We start from the raw sequence: 17,866 nt of genomic DNA on the forward strand, positions 1-17,866 counted from the left end.
ATTACAAACTGCAACACCTCTTCCACAGCCACAATGTCTCCAGGATTTTTATAAACTCTTCTAATCTCTTCAAGATTTAGTGAACAAGAAATTATCAGTTGAGATTTGGAACTGAGATATTACAAGATCTAGAAGGAAAACAAATAATTTAAAGAAACAAGTTTTTCTTTGTATTCAGAACCTGTAAGAAAGAGAAAAGACCTTCCAATCCAGGAAATATAAGTATTGGTCCTATATGCAACAGAGAATGAAATAGTGTAGTCTAGGCAGCAGGCTTGAGTTGTGGGCTGAATCTGCTTGAAAGAAGAAAGCACTTAATGGAGGAGAAGAAATAGTCTAGAGGGGGAAAGGGTTATCATGAATATAACTTGCAGGGAATTTGGGCTGCACTGGAGTAACAAAATGTATTCAGACCTTCTAGAACATGAGAGCCGAAGAAAGAAAAAAGTTGGGGAAAGGAACAAAGCACACAACAGCCTTCACCAAAAACTTGAAGGTCCAGTCTTTGGAACAGCAGCAATTCACAGTAAGTCATGTAGAGAGAAGATGCTTTTGTAGCTAGTTGAAAAAAGTGTTTTCTCTGTGGAGGTGTGATTTATTCAGTTAGGCTTTAATTTCTCTAGGAAAAAATTAATTGTCTTTATATGGGGGTGGGAGCTCAAATTATTTTTAAAGCGTTACAAAAAATTTCAGAATGTTACAATGCTGTCATCTGGTGTCCATTGTTCAATTCTCTGATAACCTTGCTTAAATGAGGAGCCTGTATCTGATTTGAAATGAGAGAGAGAATCATGAATGAATCTTAACCTGGGATACCTTGTGGCCTTGTAATTATGTGATGTCCTGAAGAGATCTATGTCAGAAGTTTCTAGGGCAATAACACAGGCTTATAACTGTCTTAAGAAGCCAAACTACCCAATTTCCCTCCCAAGTGGAATGTAACAAAGAAGGGGTAAGGATGGCAGCAGTGGCTCTTTCTCTAAAGCAAATAGCCACAGGTTATATTTTAGGATAACATTTGCTTTACTCATGGTTAGAGCGAAGTGTTGGCACAGCCTTATTTCTTAAGTAAAACATTCATCTTCAACTTCTTCAATAGCCACTTATTTGTAAATAGTTTGAGAAAGCCACATATATAATTTTAGCCTACACAAAACTGTCATCTGAAGTTGGGGTTGACCTGGCCAGATGTACATTTTGGAGATACATCTTGGGCTGCAGTTTGAAGAAGTAACTGGCAGGAAGATCAATTCATGCATAAGAGAGTATGAGGCTCTGAACCAGAAATTTTGCTGTCCTTTGGGTGTGCACATATTTTAAGCATTTGTTTTAAAGTTTCCTCAAGCTCTAAAATTGTCCCTATATTCACATATCAAATAAATGAAGCTATATGGAGGAGCTGGCTGAACAAAATTTACACTACTTATGTCTTTGTAGACTTTAATCACATGCATTGGGCTTCCCTAGTGCCAAATCCCAGACCAAAGTCCTGTCCTGTGTGGTTCAATTTCCTGTGCAAACATCCCATCCTCTGGGACTTATATTTAGTCTCTCTTTCTTTCTTTCTCTTTCTCTTTCTCTTTCTCTTTCTCTTTCTCTTTCTCTTTCTCAATTCCCCAGCCTTGCCACCAGCCCCTGCTACAGGCTTTTTTTTGGAGAACAGAACTAGTGCTGTTAACATGAGGAGAGGAGTTGTGTGTATGCTAGGCCTTTCTCAAAGCCGAGCTCACCCGGGCAGCACGTCTGGAGATTAGCGATCTCCTTGACCCGGCTGCTGTCCCACTTAAGTCTTTTCTTTTGTCATAAGTAACATACGGGGAAGTTAGCTCAGGGATTCTCCAGGAATGCAAAAACCATAGCATGATAGAGTGTGGCAGTGGCAGAAGAAGAATGAAGTTGTTGTCGCAGGTGCTGTGTCATCTGCTCTGTAGGCAGTGTTAAGAACCATGCCCAGCCACCTGCCACTCCCGTGGAGAACTAGAAAGTTTAAACAGAACAGTCATTCAAAAGATCCAAAATTTTTGAGAACTTAAAAGGAAAGAGTCCAAAAGGCAGGGTAGAAGAGAGAAAGGGAGTGCCCCTGCCTCAAAACAAAGTATAGCCTGTCTTCTCCTCTCACACCCTTGTTCCATCTCCTAGGGGTCTCTAAATAGATAGTATGCCCACCCAGGTACAGAAATATGCAGTCTTCAAATTCTCCGAAGCTTTCATCAGTTTGAGCACTTCTTCCAGAAACATGTCATGCCTTTTCTAGTGCCAGGAAAAAACAGCTGAAGAATGCCCTGGGGTGCCTGTAAGGCATGAACAAAGCTTATAGTAAGAGAAACAATAACCTATTTAATTCTCCTTTCTCTGCATAACAGAACCCATGAAATTCAATTCTTTTGGAAACTGTTCAGATTAAGTTCTACTTGAATGAACATTTAATACCTGACTCAAAAAGTAGAAAGTAGAAAGAAAAATACATGAAGGAAAAGCAACGTACAGTTACCACTTACAGAATAGAAATGAATTAAAAGTCCAGAAAAGCCAAAATTAACATCAACATTGGCCATAAAGAACTCTCTGTAAGTAGCTTCACTGATCTGAAAGCTGAGACTCAGAGAAGTTGACTTATCTGCCTAATGTAACACAGCTGAAGGAAGATCTGGGATTCAGTTCATTGTCTCCTGGACCCAATCCCAGTTCTTTCCCCTCCTCCACTTTAAATAAATGTGTAAGTGTGAGGTCAACTGAACCTGTTTATCATTTTGATAAATAAAGAATCATTCACATTGTCTCACCTTCTTAGTTTTTTCTAAACAGTTCCATTAATAAGCATTCCAATTTGAGAAATTGTCCAGTCTGACAAAGCTTATAATGCTCTTCAGTATTCACACAACATTATGATTTTCCTGTAAAACTGAACAATCTCCATATTTAGTGTGTTTGCCTATGCTGAGTTAGCGAGGAAAAGGTATCTTTCAATGTGTCAGCATTGCTATAATTCTCTTATGTCATGGCTATTTAAACACTCACATCTATAAATTGGCTATTACATCACTGTCTCCAGGGATTCTTGCAGTTAAAAAAGTACAACTTTAATTTTCATATCCAACATCCAAATTGAGAAGGGTGTGGGTAGTTTACATCATCCAACTGTTGCAACAAAATAAGCAAGTTTACTGGAAATTACACATTCAGTGTATGGCATTTTGTTTTCTGTGAAAAATATTTCTAAAAAGCACACTTGCCCAGAACATTTTTCTGGAAATAGTTGTACCATACTGCACACTAGATTCTCTATGTCTGATCTTCTAGGGACAGAAATTATTCTAAATTTTTACCCTTCTAGTTCTGCCCCTAATCTCCAACCAAAGTGATTGGAAAATTTGAATTTCTTTTTTTTGTTGTTATAAATTTTAATTAATTTATTTATGTTTAATTCATTAATGTCAAGACATATTTGACCCCTTTTACGCCATCTACCCCCCTTCCCCTCTATCCCCTAGAAATCACTAGTCCATTGTCCACATCCATGAGTTTCTGTTTATTTGTCCTTTTCATTTGTTGCTTTTAGGTTTATATCCCACATGTAAGTGATATCATGTGATTTTCAACTTTTTATGTCTGGCTTATTTCGCTTAGAATGATTATCTCAAGATTCATCCAGGTTGTTGCAAATCACAGTATTTCATGTCTTCTTACAGCTGAGTAATATTCTATTGTATCTATGTTCCACAGCTTCTTTAGCCAATCATCTATTGTAAGACATTTCAGTTGCCACCATGTCCTGGTCACCATGAATAATACTGCTATGAACATCGATATGCAAATATCTTTTCGAATATGAATTTCAATTCTTTGGGGTAAATACGCAGTAGAGGAATTGCTAGATCATATGGTAGATCAATTCTTAGATTTTTGAGAAACCACCATACTGTTTTCTATAGTGGCTGTACCAATTTGCAGTCCCACCAGCAGTGTATGAGGTTTCCTTTTTTCTCCACATCCTCTCCAATACTTGTTATTACTTGTCCTGTTGATAACAGCTGTTCTAACAGGTATGAGATGGTATCTCATTATGGTTTTGATTTGCATTTTCCTAACAGCGATATTGAGCATCTTTCCATGTGTTTGTGGCCATTTGTATGTCTTCTTGTGAGAAGTGTCTGTTCAGGTCCTCTGCCCATTTTTGGATTGGATTGTTTGTTTGCTTTTGTTGTTCTTATTGAGTCATATGAGTTCTTTGTATATTTTGGTTATTAGGCCCTTATCAGATGCGTTGCTTACAAATATATTTCCTCATTCAGATGGTTGTCTCTTTACCTTGTTGTTGCTTTTAGGTTTATATCCCACATATAAGTGATATCATGTGATTTTCAACTTTTTATGTCTGGCTTATTTCGCTTAGAATGATTATCTCAAGATTCATCCAGGTTGTTGCAAATGGCAGTATTTCATCTCTTCTTACAGCTGAGTAATATTCTATCTTTTGCTGTGCAGAAGCTTTTTAGTTTGATGCAGTCCCATTCATTTATTTTTACTTTTACTTCCCTTGCATTCAAGGTCAAATTCATAAAATCCTCTTAAAGTCCAAGATCCTTGAGCTTAGTTCCTATGTTTTCTGCTATGCATTTTATTGTTTAGGTCTTATATACAGGTCCTTAATACATTTTGAGTTAATTTTGGTGTGTAGTGATAGACAACAGTCTAGTTTTATTCTTTTGCAGGTGGCTTTCCAGTTTTCCCAGCATCATTTATTGGACAGGCTTTTCTTTCTCCACTGTATGTTTTTGGCATTTTTGTCTAAAATTATTTCCCCATCAAAACATAGATTTATTTCTGGACTCTCAATTCTGTCCCAGTGGCCCGTGTGTCTGTTTTGCTGCTAATTCCATGCCATTTTGATTATTGTCGTTTTATAGTATAATTTGAAATCAGGCAGAGTGATGCCTCCAGCCTCGTTTCTTATTCTCAGGATGGCATTGGTGATTTGGGGTCTTTTGAGCTTCCATACAAATCTGATGATTTTTTGTTCTATTTTTTAAAAAAATACTGATGGGATTTTGATGGGGATTGTATTAAATCTGCATAATGCTTTAGGTAATAACATCATTTTAAATATTTTGATTTTTCCAGTGTGAGAACACAGAATCTCTATCCATTTCTTTGTATCTTTTTCGATTTCTTTTAATAAGGTCTTGTAGTTTTCATCATATAGGTCTTTCACATGTTTCATTACATTTATGCCTAGGTATTTTATTCCTTTTTGTTGCAATTGCAAAAGGAATTATTTTTTCCACTTCTTTTTCTGACACTTCATTATTAGAGTATAGGAACTCTATGGATTTTGGAATATTGATTTTGTATCCAGAAACTTTATTGTATTTGCTTATTGTTTCTAGTAGTGTTCCTATGGAGACTTTAGAGTTTTCTATATAGAGAATCATGTCATCTGCAAATAGTGACAGTTTGACTTCGTTTCCTATTTAGATGCCTTTTACATCTTTCTCTTGCCTGATTGTACTCACTGGGACCTTCAATGTTAAATTGAATAACAGTGATGATAGTGGACATCATTGTCTAGTTCCTGATCTTAGAGGAAATGTTTTTAGTTTTTCACCATTAAGTATGCTGTCGGCTGAGGGTTCATCGTATATGGCCTTTATTATGTTCAGGTACTTTCCTTCTATGCTGATTTTGTTAAGTGTTTTGATCATAAATAGATGCTGTATCTTGTTGAAAGCTTTTTCTGCATCTATTGATATGATCATATGATTCTTATTTTTTAATTTATGTGGTGTGTCACATTAATCAATTTGCATTTGAACCATCTCTGTGCCCCTGGGATGAAGCCCACTTGATCATGGAGTATAATCTTTTTAATAGGTTGCTGTATTTGGTTCATTAGTATCTTATTTAGGATTTTTGCATCTGTGTTCATGAGAGATATTGGTCTGTAGTTTTCTTTTTTTGTGTTATCTTTACCAGTTTTGATATCAGGATAATACTGGCCCTATAAAATGAGTTATTTAGTATTGCCTCCATTTTGATTTGTTGTAAGAGTTTGAGGAGAATAGGTATTAAATCTTTGAATGTTTTGTAGAATTCACTGGGGAAGCTATTTGGTCCTGTACCTTCACTTTTTGGTAGGTTTCTGATGATTGTTTCAATTTCCATACTGCTAATTGGTCTATTTAGATTTTCCAGTTCTTCTTGATTCAGTCTATGAAGGTTGTATTTTTCTACTGGTCCATTTCTTCTAGGTTATTAAATTTGGTGTTATATACTTTTTCATAGTGTTCTTGTATGATCCTTTGTATTTCTGCAGTATCTGTCATAATTTCTCCTCTTTCATCCCTGATTTGGTTTATTTGTATCTTTTCTGTTTTTTCATAAATGAGTCTAACCAGGAGTTTCTCAATTGCATTAATTTTCTCAAAGAACCAGCTCTTTTATGCATTTATTTTTTCTATTGTTTGTTTGTTTGTTTTCAACTTCATTTAATTCTGCTCTAATTTTGATGATTTCTTTCCTTCTGCTGACTTTAGGCTTCATTTGTTCTTCCTTTTCTAGTTTTTTAAGATGAAGTGTTAAGTTGTTTATTTTGGCTCGTTCTTGTTTTTGAGATAGGCCTGTAACGATGTGAACTTTCCTCTTAGGACCACTTTTGCCATGTTTCAAAAGTTTTGAAATGTTGTACTACCATTATCATTTGTTTCTATGTAGCTCTTGATCTCTTTTTATTTCTTCTCTGACCCAGTTATTCTTCAGTAGCATGTTGTTTAATCTCCATGCATTTGTGGTTCTTCTCGCTTTCTTTTTACATTGATCTCCAGTTTCAAAGTATTATGATCAGAGAATATGGTTGGTATGATTTCAACCTTCTTATATTTGTTGAGGCTAACTCTATGTCCCAGTATGTGGTTGATTCTTGAGAATGTTCCATGTGCATTAGAGAAGAATATACAAGCAGCTGTTTGGGGATGAAAGGCTCTATATATGTCAATTATGTCCAGTTCATCTAATGTGTCATTTAAGGATGTTATTTCCTTATTAATTTTTTGTTTGGATGATTTTCCATATCTGACAGTGGGATATTTAGGTCCCCTACTACGATAGTATTTTGGTCTGTTTCTCTCTTTAGTTCTTTCTGTTAGTAATCGCTTTACATATTTCAGGGCTCCCTGATTGGGAGCATAAATATTAATAAGTGTTATGTTTTCTTGGTGTATGACTCCCTTTATCATTATGAAGTGTCTCTCAGTATCTTTCTTTACCTTTTTTATTTGAAAGTCTATTTCATCCAATATTAATACCACTATTCCCACTTTTCTTTGAATACCATTTGCTTGAAATATCATTTTTCACCCTTTTGCTTTGAGTCTATATTTGTGTTTGGAACCGAGATGTGTCTCTTGGAGGGAGCATATGGTTCCGTTTTGTTTTTTGATCAATCTGTCACTACGTACCTTTTTATTGTTGAGTTCAGTTCATTTACATTTAGGGTGATTATTGAATATGAGGTCTTCTTATAGCCATTTTATCTTTTGCTTTCTGGTAGCTTGGTGTTTCCATTGCTTCCTTGTCCTTGTATCTGGTTTTTTGTTTGTTTTGTTTTGTTTTTAATTTTGGTTGGGTTTTGTGGGTTTCCCTCTGGTCCTTCTTGTTTTATGTTATATACTTCAGTTCTGAATCCTTGGTGTGTGGTTACCATTACAAATATGTAGAGAATAGCGTGTATATATATATATATGGAGAGTATATACACATCATCATCACACACACACACATCACATTATCCCTTTTCTTTTGCATGTGGCATGTGCCTTATCTCCATTCCCCTTTGTGATTTGGATCCTTGAATCCTCTCCTTTTCAGTCATTGTTGTCTAAATTTGTCTCTATGTATGCTGAACTTTCATTACTATCTTGCTATAGCAATTCTCTTCTTATTTTTTAAGCTTATAATGCCCTATTCTTAGTAAGGGTTGCACTCCTCTGTGTCTATCTGCCTGCTAGTCATCTTACTTCTAGTTATGTGGGGATTTTTGTTATTTTATTTTAGCTGATGTGTCCTCTTTCAGTACTTCCGGTATTACAGACCTCATAGTACAGAATTCCCTCAATTTTTGCATGTCTGGAAAGGTCTTTCTTTCTTCTTCATCTCTAAAGGAGAGCTTTATTGGATACATTATTCTTGGCTGGTAGTTCCTTTCAATTAATAGTTTGAATATTTGATTCCACTCTTTTCTCGCTTGTAAGGTTTGCGCTGAGAAGTCCGACAATAATCTAATGGGTTTTCCTTTATAAGTTACCATCTTCTTTTCCCTAGTTGCCCTGAGAATTTTTTTTGTCAATGATTTTTTATAATTTTAATACAATGTGTCTTGGTGAAGGTTGAGATAATTAGGTGTTCTGTGGACTTCTCAAATTTCAAGTTCCAGCTCATTCCTTCGATTTGGAAAATTCTCGTCAACTATTTGTCGTGAAGCTTATTTTCTGGAGGTTTTTCTTTTTCTTTCTAAGCTGCCTTGTCACCTTGGTTGTTCATGGTATTTAATGGACTATTTCTCCACCTGGGCATTAATGAAAGTGTATTCTGTTTTTTTCCAGAAAGAATATTTATTATATAAAGTTTCTCTTTAGCCTGTTGCAAAGAAGGTGTTTTTCTTTTGCTTTCCAGTCGATGGCTTCTAAGCCTCTTGGATCCCTGCTTTATATAAAGTCTTAATAATGCCTTTTTTTTCTAATAGCTATTCAATCATGCTCTCTACTCTCAGTCTCAGTCCCTGTCAGTGTTAATGACAGTTTCAGTAGCATTTGCTCAGATTCCCCTCGGGCTCCGCAGTGTTCGGTCTCAGAGGGTATGGGTTTAGGGGCTTTCTGGGTTGGGGGATGGGGACTGTGGCTCAGCCTTACGTTTTGCAATCATTGCTGGTAATAATCCATTGTTCTTTCTTTGTCATCCCCACTTCTCTGCTGTCCCCACTTCTCTGCTTCCTGCCCTGGTGCCTGGGCACTGCCGCTGGCTGTATGGAGCTCACAGCTCTTTTCGGGCAGAGCTATTTAAAGAAACCACCACACCTTATTCCCTCCCCCTCCTCTTGCAGGGAGCTCTAGCTGCTAGAGCCAGCTCATTTGTTTCCCCCAGTCTACCTCCCAATTCCCAGGGTTCTGACCTGTTATAGCTCTTATGCTCAGATTCCATGCTCAGATGTGCTGATGTGAAGTTTGGGGTTTTTTTGTTGAGTTTTAGATGTTCAGCTTATTCTTATTTCAAGGGGAGAAATTGAGGGATGTCTCTCACTCAGTCATGTTTCTGACAAGACTACCATTCTGAATTTTTTTTCTTTGCTCCTCTTTGTTCACTAGATTTTTAAACTAAACCATGAGTCCTATCTGGGTATTTGGATACATTTACTCTTCATTTGGGCACATCTGGGCCTTGTCATATAATGAGAAAAACAAGTGTTTTTATTTCTCAGACACATGTTAGATAACAACATTAGCCAAGTTTGTTAATTAAAGCAAAGTCTTGGTTATCCACAATTGAAGAACACAATTATATGGCATTGTTCTTCTCAGCATAACTGCAAAGTCATTTTCCTCTCTTCTATTTCTTCTCGGAATTTCTCTTAGAAATCCTTACTGCAATCATAGTTGGGCAGGTTTAGAGATGAGAAAGGTAAAAATGTATGAGATGTGAGCTAATTCCATGAGGACATTTGCTTTCTGTGGATCTCTCAGACATCCATTTCAGAGACCCTGAGGAAGTCTTACTTCTGTCTCTCAACAAAGTACAGTGGATAAAACAAAACTAGTTTTATCTGCTCCATGTATCACAAAGGACTCATCTTCTCAGATCCTGATGTGACAAAGAATGTTTGAAGATAATAATTTAAATTAGTTTAGTGAAGTAACACATAAAAAAAACACACAAAAGCTTATAAAAGGTTTTATCAATTCAAATTTACTACAGATTTTTTATTGCTTCTGATATTTTAAATATTCTACATATTTCTGTAGCATTTTGATTTGTATATCGGAAGTGTATGTTATGGAAGTAATGATTCCACCTACAAAATCTAAGTCTAAGCCTTGGTTTGGCCAAAAATATTCTTTGACACCCTCAAGTTTGTCCATCAGAAGAGCAGAGAGAATTCTCTGGCTCTGAAATCAATGAAGACTTTACTGTTAAGAATGTCAGGAATTTATTCTCCGATTGTTTCTCACATCCTTAGCACTGCTGATGGCGAAGTGGGGCTTGCTACCTAGCTGCAGATTACTTTTTGTGAGTGAAGGTGATCAGGGAAAAGAGAAAGCCAAAATGAAGAAGAGAAATAGGGGCAAAGACTAAGAAAGACAGCACATCAGATAAGACAAGCTAGATTATAATGCATCAAAAGAGGAAAAAAAAGCCCACAAAATCCCAGTGGTTTAAAACAACAAAAGTTCATTTCTTACTCACACCACATGACCTTCTTAGAAAGAATGAAGGTTTTGCTTGCATCACCAAATCTTCACTCTGGGATCCAGGCCAAGGGAGTATCCACTTTTTAGAATAATGCACTTCCCCATTACCATGGGGGAGGAGGACCTGTTGATGCATGCTCCAGCTATTAATGCTTCTATTAGGAAGTGACAGGTGCCAGTCATGCTCACATTTTATTGACCAAGTAATAGTTACATGATCATACCTAATGAGCATGAGAGTATAATGCTACTTTGTGCCCAGAGGGGAGAGCTGAATATTTATTATAACCCTAATGATTACTGTAGTTGGAAAAGAAAGAATCAACAGCAAGGAATAATTCTGGGCCTGAGGTGTGGTCACTGTGCCCTAGAGAGAAGTATGTGGAAAAGACAGTCTCTACCTTAAGTAGGTCCTTGTATTTGCAGTAGGAAATCTAACAAATTTCTATGAGAATTAATTTCTCCCCAATTCCCAGAGGTAGGAAGTAGCAGAACTAGACTTTTAGGTTTTCTGTGCTGATGTCTGTTATCCCTCCATGTACAAAACTGTCCCATTGAGTAATTGAAAGCTTGATCTCTGCCCTTCAGGCACTTCCAGTGAAGCTAGGTAAAAACCTATCACAGGGCATTCAAGAAATTAGTCAAACTACCAAGACAGTATAAATTATAGTTTAAGTTCTGTGACAACAGGTCTAAGAGGAGCTCAGGGAACAAGTGCTTGGCACTTCCAAGGATCATCCTGGGAAGGCTTTCTGAAGAGGTACAATTCACACTCACCATTCAGGGATTCATAGGATTTGCTTAAGGGAAGAAGAGAGCAGAGAATCTTCAAAATGAGCAGAAGAGAAAAGAAAATACAAAAGGGAAGGAGAAAGCCCCACACCAGTGAGAAACCCTGAGAAGACTGAACTGAGAGGGTACAGGCAGCATGTCAGGACATGAGCTGGATGAGCCAGCTGAGCATATATTAATCAGCAGGGAGTGTAATCCCTACTTTGTGCGGAAGGAGATCGGAAGCCATGAAAGGCCCTGTGCAGAGACATCATATGGTGAGGCCAGTGTGCAAGAAGGTTGTGTAACAGCAAGATAATCTGGAAGTGGGCAAGAAAGAGCTTCACGGAAACTTCTACTCCCAGGAGATTGTTACAATGACCCTAATAATGGGAAGATTTGGAGATGGTATTTAAGATGCCAAAACTCATCAAATCAAGAGTGTTTTCAGTCTTAATTTTAGTTCATTGACACATTTTGGCTGCTCATTCTTAGGAAAGAGTGTGTGGGCCACAATCCAGGAATGGATTCTTCCTTTAACCTCCAAGGCGAAGAGGAGTTAGCTAGTGAGGGCAACATTTTGGCAAAGAGGACAGGGGCAGTAATTACTCAGGAAATCCTTGCCCCAGAAAGATGAAGAAATCATGGCTACTAGGATGCTGAACTCACTGTCTAACAAAGCTGAGGGCGACCTCTCTGAGCCAACAAAACTGGACAACTCTGGGCCTATCATTACTTCTCTGAACCTAAAAATTAACCTTGACCCAGATGAAAAACTCCAACTCCTTGCCACTAACTCCATCAACTAACACAGCTTTGCCAGAGCCAAGAATCTCATATGCATCCTTGGGAAAACTTAATGGCCTACTTATTGCTATTACTGTGATTAATAAGGGCAAACTTGCTCCTGGCAATGACGCTTAAAAAGAGTGGCAGCCACCTTTTAGAATGTAGGAGACAGGAATTCTGAATCATCTTCTGGCTAAACGTCAACATATTGACCACACACACACACACAAACATATACACATACTCACTTTCAGGGCCCTCATGTACACATACCACTAGGAGAAGCCCGTCTCCCTCCCTCCTCTCCTTTCTCAGGCCCTCTAGGCCAACCTGGCTCAAGTGATTGTCCTATCACCAGGTGCCTGGAAGTTCAGCCACTGAAGCAGCTGGAGGTGACAGAGCAGTCAGGCCATTTCAGCCGAGATGCAATGATGAAGCTTGGCTGGGACTCATTCAGTTCAATTTATACTCTGTTTCTTTCGATTTTATGGTGCTTTTACTTTCATGGCTCCAAAAAAGCATCTTTGTCAAAATACACATCATAGCATTAAGCCTGTGGAGGAGGCACTTTAAAACACCCTCCCCTGTGAGGGCATAAACGAAGAGGGGTGTAACATAATTCCTATTTATCCATTGGTGACTGGCTCCCACTGTAAGGAAGAAAAGATCTTGCTGCTTCCATTAAGAAGCTTTCTCTTCCTGAGGACTGTAATTAGCTAAATGTTCTTAAACTCCACTATGGAAACAGCTGGGTAAATTTCCAGGTGATGGTTCAAAGCTTTACTCATAGAGATCTTTGCCTGTCTAGATGTTAATTGCAATCTGGGAAAAGTAGGAAAAACAGCTAGTAAATAACAAAGTTGGAGACTCTGGCAGGAGGCAACTGGTAGTAGGAGAACATGCTGGTGGTGAAGGAGAGTAGGTGTGAGGGCCAGTTCCTGACATGTGGCCAGCCTGCCCAGGCAGGATGGACACTGGGGAAAGTCAACTGGCTCCAAGCAGAGCCCAGATGGAGAGGACGGGGTCACATTAAAATTGTGAGAGAATAAAATGTTATGTTTTACTCTTCCCCATAGGCAAGTCAAAAGATAATTTATTTTCCAAAATGATATTAAATTTATATAGGTTGAATTAAAATAGATTTTTTTTCTACTTTTTAATTGTAAAATTATGAGTAAGTTTATTAAAACTGAACTGTTCCCACTTTTTGGTAGAGGCGCTGCTCCTCCTTTGCCTTAAGACTGTGCTTGATCAATCTCTTAGGTACCGGCATTAAGTTGGACTCCATGCACAGTTATCTTAGTAATAAGTAATTGACTGGAATCAAAAATGCCATCAAGGGTTTAAAGCCCATATGGGAAATCTGGACAGAATGATGTGCTTTACTACAAGTAGGAAGCTTTTATTTTATGATCAGACCTCAGTCATGGGGCAATAGTTGGAGTACCCTTCAGTCCTAGAGACTCTGTCATCTCACCAGACAGGCATTCACTGAAAATCTTTCACAAAAACTCCTCCCCTACCAATCATTCTCTATCTCTCTACCATGATTTATTTTCTTTTAGGTCACTTATCTAAACATAATCTTATATTGCACATTGATTTTTTATTGTCTATCTCCATTTACTGTATGAAGACCTATAGTAGGCTAAATAAAGGCCAACCAAAGATGCCAATTCCTTAATCTTTGGAACCTGTGACGAGGTTACCTTACATGGCAAAAGAGACTTTGCAGATATGAATAAATTAAGGATTTTGAGATGGGGGTATTATCCTGGATTATCTGAGTGGACATGATGCAATCACAAGAATCTTTATAAGAGGGAGTCAGGAGATTAGTCAGTAGGAGATGATGCAATGATAGAAGCAGAGGAGAAAAGACCATGTGGTGTGGGACTATGAAACAAGAGATGCAGGTGGCCTCTAAAAGCTGGAAGAAGCAAAGAATGAATGCTCCCAGAGCTTCCAAAAGAAACCAGTGCTACCAAGATCTTGATTTTAGCCCTGTAAGCCTCATGGGATGATGGCTCCAGAACTAGAAGATAATAGGATTATATTAAGTTAGTGGTAATTTCTTACGGCAGCAACAGTAATTTAACACAGAGTCTACACTACATTTCCAGCTCCTAGACTAATGCCTAGTGTACTTGTGAAATGAAGAATGAATAAGTGAATTCATTCTTCACTCCCAGTATGATACTATAAGATTTTTGAGGACAGGACCTAGGCCATACCCAGTTTTGATTTTTCTCCTGCTCTTGGCACTTTACACAGAGTAAGCATCCATATAACAGGTTCAAATAGTATTTCCAACTGCATTTACACACCAACTCATGGAACACCTGTTGTGTACCATACACTTTAATAAGCATTAAGAATACATGATCAAAAAGGCCTGATCTAGTTTTTTGGTTGCCCATAGCTTAGTCAGGAAGGGAGGGATAAAACTAGCAATCTTCACTGCAATAAGTCAATAAGTGAGAGCTAACCTTAACTGAGCACCTACTACATGTCAGGAATCGTGATAATAAACATTTTAATGAAGTTCTTAAGAACTTTGGCTTTGTAGTCAAACAAATTTGAGTTCAAATTTCAGCCTACTGCATGTGATTTTATCTTCCTGAACTTCAGATGCCCCACCTTAAACATGGGAATATAACATCTACTTCACAGGGTTGATGAGTTAAATAAGCTAATAATGTTCATAAACATAAACACTATGATAGTTAATTTTATGGGTCAAATTTGTTGGGCCATGGTGTGCACACATTTGGTCAAAATTATTCTGGTTATTTCTGTGAGGTTATTTTTGTATGAAGTTTACATTTAAATTGGTAGACTTTCAGCAAAGCAGATTGCCCTCTATAATGTAGGTGGGCCTCAACTAATCAATTATAATCCTGAATAGAACAAATTATTTACCTTTCCTGAACAAGAAGGGATTCTGCCAGTTGATGGCCTTCAGACCTCAGCTACAACATCAACTTCTTCCTGGGTCTCTAGTCTTCCAGCCCACTTTGCAGATTTGGGATTTGCCAGCCTCCATAATTGCAGATAAGTCTCTTTACTTACACACATACACACACACACACACACACACTATTGATTTTGATTTTCTTCTAGAGAACCCTAATACAAACACGTAGCATAACTCAATACATTCATCTCATTCAATGCCTGCCCAAAACAGTTTTAGGTATAATATCGCCATAACACAGAAGAGGAAATGAGGATTAGAGAGATTAAATATCTTGCCTTATGCCATGCAGATAATAAATGCTAGAGGCATGATTCATCTGTCACCTAAGCCTGGACCCTTCATCTACAGTGCTGCCCCACTCTGTTTTAAAAGCTTGCCAGGAAATGTGCTAAGAGAATTTCAAATTCTTTTAAAAGACATAGACTAAGAGAAAAAATTTATTAAAATTCTAGATTTTTTAATACCTTCCCATGCACAAGCAAATGCTCAATCAATATATCATGCTATAATCCACTGGACTGCACTAGACCATTTGGGCTCTTTAAGACTGCTTAGGTGAGCTTCAAGAAGATGCCATCTATTAAGCAGAGGATACTCTAAGCAGCATTTCTCTCTTTCATCCCAACATTTTAATTCTCTGTATAATCTATTTGTATCCTACTTTCATCACACAGCTACTCACTACTTTCTATAAATTCTCTTTGATCATATTAGATATATAGATTCACTGTGTGCTGGTCTAACATCCCCCTACCCCCAGTAAATATGCATAAGTAAACATAAATTTCTTGTTTTCAAAGGAATTGCTGATATTTTAGAAATATAATATTTATGAATTGTTTTTAACATTGCTTTTGCCAAACTAAGACTTAAGAAGACCCAAACATTCTTGGATGCAGCTACTTCTGCCTCCAGCAAACCTGGAATAACTGGGACTATATTTACCTTCCACCTGAAACAACAAAAATATAGACATTATATATGAAATGATGGATATTAGACATCTTAAAAGGAAGTGTACTGATCTTTGATAAACAAGGAATAAACAAAGTGGCCCTAAAATTGCCACAACATGCTTTCCTGACAGTTTCCTGGCCACAATACAAGAAAGGAAAACCTAACTCCTCCCTGAGAAAACTGATTTAAGAGTCTAGTGTCTCCAAGGTAGATAAACTGTACAAAACAGAGTACTGGAGAGGAAACAGCTGCCTAATGACAGAACTCTGGAAGTCTCCAAGAGATTCACACATGAGTATTCAACTAAATACTAATTAGGGTATTCATGTGAGTGAACTACTCAAGAACAGAAAAAGAATGACCCCAAAGTGTTAGAGGTAACAGTGCTGGGCTTCGCAAAACTGAGACAAGTTTCTGTTCTCATTTGCCAAACTGGAAAGCTTCAAGAATAGGCATTTGACAGAGTACACAAAAGATATTTATTAAATGGGTAATTAATTAGCCCTAGATCAGCATTGCTCTGACCCTACCTAACAAATCCCAAAAGCAAAACCTAAAAGGATGAAACCATTTCCAAGTAACTTAACTAAGTCCAAGAATTTCTATATAAACACAAAAAATAACCAGCATCCAATAAGATAAAATTCATATGACTGGCATAAAATTAAAAAATTACCAGATGTTTAAAGAAGCAGAAAAAGTACAACACATAATACAGACATAAATCAATTGAAACTGACCAAGAAATGACATAAATATTAGAATTGAAAGAAAAGAACATTATGATCATTATAAGTGTATTCAAATGTTGAAAAGTTAAGTAGAGACATGGAAGATATTTTAAAATACACACAAAATAAACTACAAAACAAAAATCTATAAGGTTTGAGATGAAAAGTACACTGAGTGGGATTGACAGTTCAGACATTATGAAAAAAAAATCAATTAACTTGAAAACGTAGTATTAGACACTATTCAAAATGAAACTTAGATATTAAAAAAAAATAATAAAAAGAGCATCATTAAGCTGTGGAATGATTTCAGCAAACTAATATACATGTAATTGGAATCTCCAAAGAAGGGGGAGCAGAAAATCTATTTCAAGAAATGATAGACAAAAACTGTCCAAATTTTATGAAAACTATAAACTCAGAAATCCAAGAAGCTCAATAAAAGTGCAATCACAAGAAATGAAGAACAACATCAAAGCACATCATAATGATATTGCACAAAATCAGTAATAAAGATAAAATGATAAAAGAAGACAGAAAAAAAAAACGTGATGAGCAAAGAAACCAAAAAAAAAGAATTTAAGGCAACAGATTTCCTTTTTGAAACAATGCATTGAGAACACAGTAAGGTAACATCTTTAAAGTACTGAAAGGAAAAAAATGTCAATTTATAATTTTATATCCAGCAAAAATTATCTTTAAAAATGAAAGCAGGAGAGAAAAAAATGGCATAGATGATAGAGGCTCTATTCATCCCTCTGGCAACCAAATCAAAGTTGTGATGGAAACGAGGAGCAGCAGCAAGGAAAAATCGCCTGGGATCTAGATGAACAAGCCATACAACTATGGAGAAATCCAAGAAAGCACCCTGCAACAGCAGAAGCTTGGGGCAAGGACGGGGCTGCCTAGTCCCGAGCGGCTGGAGACTGTGGCAGTGGTAGCAGCAGAAGCTTCTTAAAGGGGTCGCATCTGAGAATGGATATTCGCAGTGATGGACCTGCTCTCTCTAAGCACCAGTGCTGATTCGGCTGTGTGCGGGGGGCACCAGGGACTTACAGGGAGACTTTGTCGGAATGAGGGTTGAGGTGAGATTCACTTGGTAGAGAAGGGCCGGCGGTATCCATTGTTTCCCGTTGAGCCGTTCCCCCCAACAACACACACTGGGGAGCCAGAAACAGCAC

Source organism: Pteropus medius, unplaced genomic scaffold, assembly GCF_902729225.1.
Source record: "Pteropus medius unplaced genomic scaffold, Ma_sr-lr_union100, whole genome shotgun sequence".
Classification (NCBI taxonomy): Eukaryota; Metazoa; Chordata; class Mammalia; order Chiroptera; family Pteropodidae; genus Pteropus; species Pteropus medius.